Genomic DNA, 8,008 nt, shown 5'->3' on the forward strand with positions numbered 1-8,008 from the left:
GCCATTTACCTATGCTCTATACTTCTCTGGATTATAGTATGTGTTTCTTGCTTGATATTGTTTGCATTGGTTGTAGTTCCATCTTATCTAGGTCATTATCCCTCATTATTCCTGGACTATATTTGATAACCATTCCTTTGTATATAGTCTTGTATTAGGTTAGAACTTTCTTATTTAGACAAAAAGGGGGAGATGTAGTGGGTAGCCATTCCAGCTTTGATCTGGAAGTTCCAACCCCCATTGAGACTTCGGCAACTGTCACGCCTACAAGGCGGGGCGAAAGGAGGCGCCTGGGGACCCGAGATCTGGATCGGCGGGCTCTCTCTCTGTTGCGGGACCCTGGACTGGAGAGGTGTACCAAGCAGAGCTCCAGAGAACACCGCTGGACTGCGATACACCTTCCCCAGACTCCGCGACCTACCTATCCCTTAATTTGTAAGTTACGCCATTAAATAAATCTCCTTTTAACTACGTGGAGTGGCCTTAATAATTTCACCAATACTGATGGGTCTGCCTTTATATGTTACTTGGTCTTTTTCCTTTGAAGCTCTTAATATTTTGTCTTTGTTCCGTATGTTTAGTGTTTTGATTATTATGTGGCAAGGGGACTTTTTTTTTTGGATCCAGCCTATTCGGTGTTCTGTAAGCTTCTTGTATCTTCATAGGTATTTCTTTCTTTAGGTTAGGAAAGTTTTCTTCTATGATTTTGTTGAATATATTTTCTGTGCCTTTGAGTTGGTATTCTTTTCCTTCTTCTATCCCTATTATTCTTAGGTTTGGTCTTTTCATGGTGTCCCAAATTTCTTGGACGTTTTGTGTTATGACTTTTTTGTCTTTAGTGTTTTCTTTGACTGACGAATCTATTTTCTCTATTGTGTCTTCAGTGTCAGAGAGTCTCTGTTCTATCTCTTGCATTCGGTTGGTTATGCTTGCTTCTGTAGTTCCTGTTTGTTTAGTCAGGATTTCTATTTCTAGCATTCCCTCAGTTTGTGTTTTCTTTATTGTCTCAATTTCAATTTTCAAATCTTGAATTGTTTCCTTCATCTGTTTAATTACTTTTTCTTGGCTTTCTTTGATTTCTTCCAATTTTTTGTTTGTTTTTTTCTTCCATTTGTTTAAGGGAATTTTTTATTTCCTCTTTAATGGAGTTTTTCATTTCCTCTTTAAGGGTCTCTATCATCTTCTTAAAGTCATTTTTAGGATTGATTTCTTCTGCTTCTTCTGCCTTGGTATGTTCAGGTCTTGCAGGTGTAGAATCGCTAGGTTCTGATGTTGTCATATAGGTCTGAAGATGCCTCTCATTCTAATTGTTAGTCTTGGTCCAGTAGGAGTTCTTGGTTAAATCAGTGCTGTTGGGCTCTGTTTCTTCGGGAGCAGCTTAGTCCAATCAGTGTTAGTGGGTTCTGTCTCAGGGAGCAGTTGTTCCCAGTTGGTGCAGGGTGTGCTTATGGTTTCAGTGGTTGTTAGGTTGGTAGGTTTTTTTGTTGTTGTTGGGGGAGCAGCTAAAGGTACCTGTCTGGTCCCTGGGACTCTGATGGGTAGGGCCTAGGGGCTAGAGACATGATCTGCCCGTCCGGAGATGGGGGCTTACCTGTTCCCAGTCGGTGTAGTATAGGCTTATGATTCTGGTGATCTGGTTAGGTGGCTGGGCGGCACCTTCTTTTGTGTTCTCAGGTAACGTTTTGCTCATTTGTCAACTCCTCAGCTGATCTTGTTTCCTCAGACTGAAGACTGTAGGATTTTGAATCCTCTCCCAAATGAATCTCAGCTGAGCAGGTTGTTTAGTAGGGTAATCTCACTAACACCTCCAAGTTGTTGGGTTTAACAGGATTGGCAGCTGGGCCCTGGGCTGGCCTCAGACAGAGTGTTCAGATCCGTTTTGGTCGAGTCTCAAGGAGATGGCTCCTTCCCCAGGGTGCTGGGTTTAAAGGCGTCCCTGTTCCAGGCTCTTAATCTCCTTGTTTTCACTAATTCCTCAGCGTGTAATAGCTCAGTTTCTGTTTTTTATTACGACCGCGTCTCTGCCACCGCTCAGCCTGCCTCTGTGGCTGCCGCTCTGCTTCATTCACACCATCCTTATTTCATGCAATACTGGCCTCAAAATTCAAGGTTAATCATGCTGGCAATTTGGATGTGCTAAACAAAACCAAGAGTGATTTCCTGCTCTCTTTTCTTTCTTTCAGCAGAGTTTGAGATTTTATTATAGTATTTTAAAATAGACTTAAGCAGGAGGCTAGGAGAAAGAGAAACATTCAGAAGAAAATAAGACATGAAGAAAGCTTGTCTGTGGGCTTCTCAAAGATGAGTTGTGATTTTTTCCAGCGGGGGAGGGGTCAGGTCTTGCCTGGCATTCAACTCAGACTGGGTTATTCTCCTGCCTTGGCTTCTCAAGTCCTGGGACTGCATGTATGTGCCATCATACTCTGGAAGATTCTAAAGGATTTTTGTTTGTTTTTCAAGACAGGGTTTCTCTGTGTAGCTTTGCACCTTTCCTGGAACTCACTCTGTAGACCAGGCTGGCCTCGAACTCACAGAGATTCACCTGTCTCTGCCTCCCGGGTGCTGGGACTAAAGGCATGCACCACCACGGCCAGGCGATTGTAAAGGATTTTGACTGCAGTGGTGTTGGTCATGCTGGGAGCCAAAGGCCTTCCTACTTTAAGGATAAGTGTAGTGGATACCTGTTTTGTCTATGACCTTGAAGCATGCTATTGTGGCAGATAAAGTGGCAATTCCACAGTTTATCTTGTTATGCCCAGATTGTGACCCCAAAGATACCACCAAAGACCTTAGGTACAGAATGCAAAAGCAAGGTTTATTTCTGTTTACAAGCCGAGGGCAGGGAAGCTCGATCCAAAGCACTCACTAGTAGTAACCGTGAGGCCAGAAGGAACTTGCTTTTTCTTTGTGTGGCTAGCTTTTTAAAGGCAAAATCCACAAGCCCTTCAGGGGGTTGGGGGAGTTTTGCATGGGTGCAACTCGGATTGGTTTATTTTTATCTCTGTTCTCTTTTAATTGGGTGAGGGTATGTAACCTTTGAATTTACTGGTTGGTGGTTACAATTTATCACTTTGGGGGCAGTCCAGCACAAGTCCCAGGCTTTGTCCTTGAGCCACCATGGGGGCTGACTGGCCAAGCACGTACTGCACATAACTCTAAGTTGGTGAGGGGCCCCAGACAGTAAATATCTGGCTGAACTTTGAGCAGTCAGAGGATGTGCAGAACGGGAGCTACTGCAAGGACTATGTCTTTTGTTCATGGCCCTCCCAGAAACTGCTTGCTCAAGTCTCAGGAAACTGAAATTGAGGCCTGATCTCTGAGAGAAGACTGAGCAGCCTGTTATGGCATCTACTTGGTCCTTTCAATCTGATAGTCAAAAGGGGTTTATTTTCAGTTAACTTACAACAAGCAAAGGGAGTTATGGGATCCAGGAGAGGTGGGGCCCGGTCCAACGCGGTTCCCTGGAGAACTCTGACTTGGTCCTTTGTACCAACATCCAGCATCCAGGATCACGAAGTAGGCAAGAGAGAGCGAGCACAAATGCATTTCAGATCTTAAGGAGTCCCTGTCTTGGCCACACCCCAGGAGGGGGCAGGTACCTAGCAGTTACCTGCTGCCTACTAGGGGCGGTGTTTCAAGGGTGAAGCACAGACACCCACCCCTACACATCACCCCTAGAGAGGTGACAGGTAACTGTCCTACCTACCTATGACCTTGAAGTTACGTGTCCCTGGGGTGTGGCTCGGGGCTACCCTTAAGACCTGAGAGGCATGCACCATTCTCTTCTCTCCCTTGTGGTCTTGGGTGTGGAGGTGATGGGGTTGAAGACTAGATAGTTACAATTATAATCTTCTCATATCTTAGCTAAGAACATTTCAGATAATAAAGTTAGATTCTTTAGGATAGGACAGCTATTGGAATAATCTCTATAACTTGCCATTTACCTATGATCTGGACATTTCTGGATTTTAATATATGTTTCATGTTTGATGCTCTTACTGGTTGTATTTCTGTTTTTGTTAATATTATTACTTTACCCCTCTCCTGGACAATACTTGATAATCGTTCCTATTATATATAGTTTTGTATTAGGTTAGAACTTTCTTATTTAGACAAAAAAGGGAGATGTAGTGAATAGCTGTTCTGTTTATGACCTTGAAGCACCACCCCTAGAGAGGTAACAGGTAATCTGTGACCTTGAAGTACCTGCCCCTGGGGCATGGCTTGGGGCTACCCTTACGACTTGGGAAACATGTAGGCTGTTCTCTTCTCTCCTTCATGGTCTTGGATGTGGGGACTGGCCAGGCAGAAGAACAGCACTGGACTGTACCTTGAACTTCCAGGACCCTACAATAAATCTTTTGTGCTGTGGTGAGTCTTCCTCCCTAATAAATTCCTTTACTCTTTAAGCAGACTCCGTGGATTTCTTGTAATAGATAGGGAACTGTTCCATTATAATATTTGTTTAAGAAGTGACAGGGCCTTTTAGATGCCCTTTTCCCTTATGTTTTGAGGCTCAAACTCAGGAATTTTCACATGCAAGGCAAGTGTTTACCATTGAGCAACATCCCCAGCACTAAAAAGTGCTTTCTGTATGTACAGAGGCAAAAATTCTCAGCTAATAAAGAAAGAGAGGCTGGAGAGATGGATCGTTGTAGGAGTGCTTGTTACTCTCAGAGAGGACTCAGGTTTGGTTCCAGCATCCACATGGCAGCTCACCTCCTAATCCTTCCCAAAACAGTGTAGTAACTAGGGACCAAGCATTCAAATGGATGAGTTTATGGGGACCATTCTCATTCAAACCACAACATGTGGCTTCTAGGGATGCAAACTCAGGACTTCACTGTGGAACAATGCTTCCACCCACTGACCCATTTCCCTAGCCTATCATCCTTTTAAAAATTATTTTATTTCATTTTTTAAAATGAAAGGTATCCCTGACTGGACCTGCCTCCGCATCCACTGCCTCCCCTTCCCAAGCATGCACTACCATACTGCTTGGTTTTATGAAGCACAGGGATGGAACCAAGCATTCCTTATTCCTGTGTACCAGGCAAGCACCTTACCAACTGAACTACTCCTCCAGCCAAATATTGTATCTTGAAATTTTGGGTCTTGGGGACGCACAAATAATGGGGAATAGACCACTGAAGTCTATTAACCAGAAGCAAACTTTATTCCAGACACTATGGGGCAAAAAGAAACTTCCAGCTCGCTGGGGCCCGGGTCAGAGTTCAGGCTTCAGACACTGACAATGGGTGTAGGTTTTGAGCCTCTTCTTATAGCGAAAGCCAAGCACCAGGTATGGGCTAAAGAGATTACTACAATCTTGAGGCTAGGCTTTGTGGGGAATTAAAGGGACTTTTACAATCTCAAGTTTAGGTCTAGGGGCACGTAGAGGCAACAGTTAAAGGCCAAAGGAATATGTGGCAGGGGGTCATGTAGAAGCAACTGTTAAAGGTTAACCTTGGTCCACAGTAGCTGTCGGCTGTAAGGCAGGGAGCTAATGTTAAAAGTTCATCTTTGTCCGCAGTGGCTGTCAGCTCCTATCTCCCTGGATTATGTGCAGGCTTACAATTTTTATATTTCTGGGCTCTTCGGAACATGATTCTATGTCAGTAGGAAATGCATCCTTGTGGGATTTTTTTTTTTTTAATGCACGAGTGTATGTATTTGTGTGAATGTACATTCAGGTGCACAGGGTGTGTGTGTGTGTGTGTGTGTGTGTGTGTGTGTGTGTGTTGTATATGTAGTGTAGTGTGCCCTTGTGTATGTAGTATAGTGTAAGCCAGAAGACAACCTCTGGTATTATTCTCAGAACATTACCCACCTCCTTTAAGGGAGTCTCTCATTGCCTGATCTCATCAACTAGGCTAAGATGGCTGGCTAGCAAGCTCCAGGGATCCCCTGTCCCCACTTTTGTAGCTCTGGGGTTACAAAGACAGGCCTTTTTTTTTTTAACCTTGGGTTCTGGCACCTGAAGCAGGTTCTCATGCTTGTGGGGAGACCGAGCCTTCTCACCAGCTCCCACTCCTTTGTTTTGTTTTGTTAAACCAATGAGGAGATTGAGCCAGAGGCTCCCTTTTTCCCTGCAAGCACCACACTAACCAAACCACAGCTCCATCACCTTTTGTGATTTTTCTAAAAACAGATGAAGAGTACGTCATTGTTTGAGTAAGCTATGAAATTAGGAGTTTCTGGAAACAGAAATCTACATTGTTTCCAAATCTTCCCTTTCTCTTTTCCTCTTCCTTCTTTTTCTTTTCTTCCTTCCGTTCCCCCCTCTCTCTGTTCTCCCCTTTCTTCCTTCCTTCCTTTTTTCAGTTCCTTGAGAGGGTCTCATGTAACTGGTCTTAAACTTGTGATCCTTTTTTCTCCCCCATCTCCAGACTGACCTCAAACTCAATAGGGAACCAAGACTAACACTGAACCAGTTATCTTCCTGCCTCTGTCTCCAATGTGTTGGTGTTGTGTACAACAGTTACTGTGACCCGCTTTGCTTCCTACTGATAAGTCCCATTGTCCTTTAAAGAAAGACACAACTTTAGGGCTTGACTGAGTGGTCAAGAGCACTTGCTGTTCTTGCACAGGACCTGGGTTTGGTTGCCAGAACAGACACAGCAGCTCACAACCCTCTGTAACTCCAGTTTCAGGGGAGCTGACACCCTCTCTGGCCTCCACAGGCCCTGTACATATGGTGCACAGACATGGTGTTTCCATCTGGGTACCAGCTTCCTTCATCTCTGCATGTGGCCTGTGTGAGGCCGGGGGTAAGGAGGAGAGAGCTTGCTTGAATTTCGCCATCTGCAAGACCATTCTTTTGCAATGCCCAATGTTAAAAACAGTTGGAGAAAAAAAAAACTGACTAGTTCTGTGCTGGAAGTGCTTGCATTCGAAGATGAGTGGGCAGAAAGAAGGAAAGAAGGAAGCTAGAGAAACACACACAAGACGAAACCCATCAAAAGTAAAAAGGAAGGAAACCCTGAAGAGATATCTGAGATATCTGGATCTATCTGAACCAAACCTTGAAGGAGAGCCAAAGCCTGAGCAAAACCATTCTGGTGGAAGCTCCACTTCACCCCCCTGTCCTGTCTCTCTCTCCAAAACCCTGTCTCATCTCAGAAAGCCGGCCAAACACAGAAAGGCTCCCCCAGAAATGCTCAAGACCACTCCCACAGGGTATTTAAATTGCCCCCCAGAGAACAGACACATGACTTCTCAGTCTCTCTTCCCTGTCTCCTCTCTGGTGGCTGGAAAATCATCTGGGAGCATTTTACCCATTAAACCTGGGCTTTTTCTTAATTCGGTTTGATTCTGATTTGGATTCTGCGTTGGCGGAGAGGATTAATACCGGGGTGCAGAAACTTTTAAAAAACCAGAGGAGGAAAAAAAATCAAAAGAAACTTTTAAGGAAAGGCTGATTCAAGATCTTCAGGGGCATAAAGAGGATACACAAAACAGTCATTTAAGCAATGAGGCTATATTGAGAGAAGCAGATGAAACATCACATAAGGAGCGTGGGAAACACACACAGTGATTCCTTGGAAGGCTAATTGAAACCATCTTTACCCCTACATAATGGAGTTTGCCTTGATTTCTGTTTCATCTGATAGTACCAGGACAACATAACTGGTTTTTTAGCGTTTTCTTCACGTACTTTAACCTGTCTTCCTACTTTGAATCTGTTGCTGTTAATGGTTTTATACATAGCTCTTTTTTAAAAACATTTTTATTTATTTATATTTTATGTATGAGTGCGCTGCATGTGTACCTGCTCACCAGAAGAGGGCACCAGGTCTCATTATAGATGGTCATGAGCCACCATGTGGGTGCTGGGAATTGAACTCAGGAACTCTGAAAGAACAGCCAGTGCTCTTAAACCCTGAGCCATCTCTCCAGCCCTGTATAACTCTTTTTATCTTTCTTTAAATTATTATATTTGGAATGATTCTCCAGGTCTCTGGCTTTTCATAGGAGAACATTACTGATTTGTAAAACATGAGCTTCT

The sequence above is a fragment of the Peromyscus californicus genome, unplaced genomic scaffold (genome assembly GCF_007827085.1).
Source record: "Peromyscus californicus insignis strain IS unplaced genomic scaffold, ASM782708v3 Scaffold_9__1_contigs__length_137607984, whole genome shotgun sequence".
NCBI lineage: Eukaryota > Metazoa > Chordata > Mammalia > Rodentia > Cricetidae > Peromyscus > Peromyscus californicus.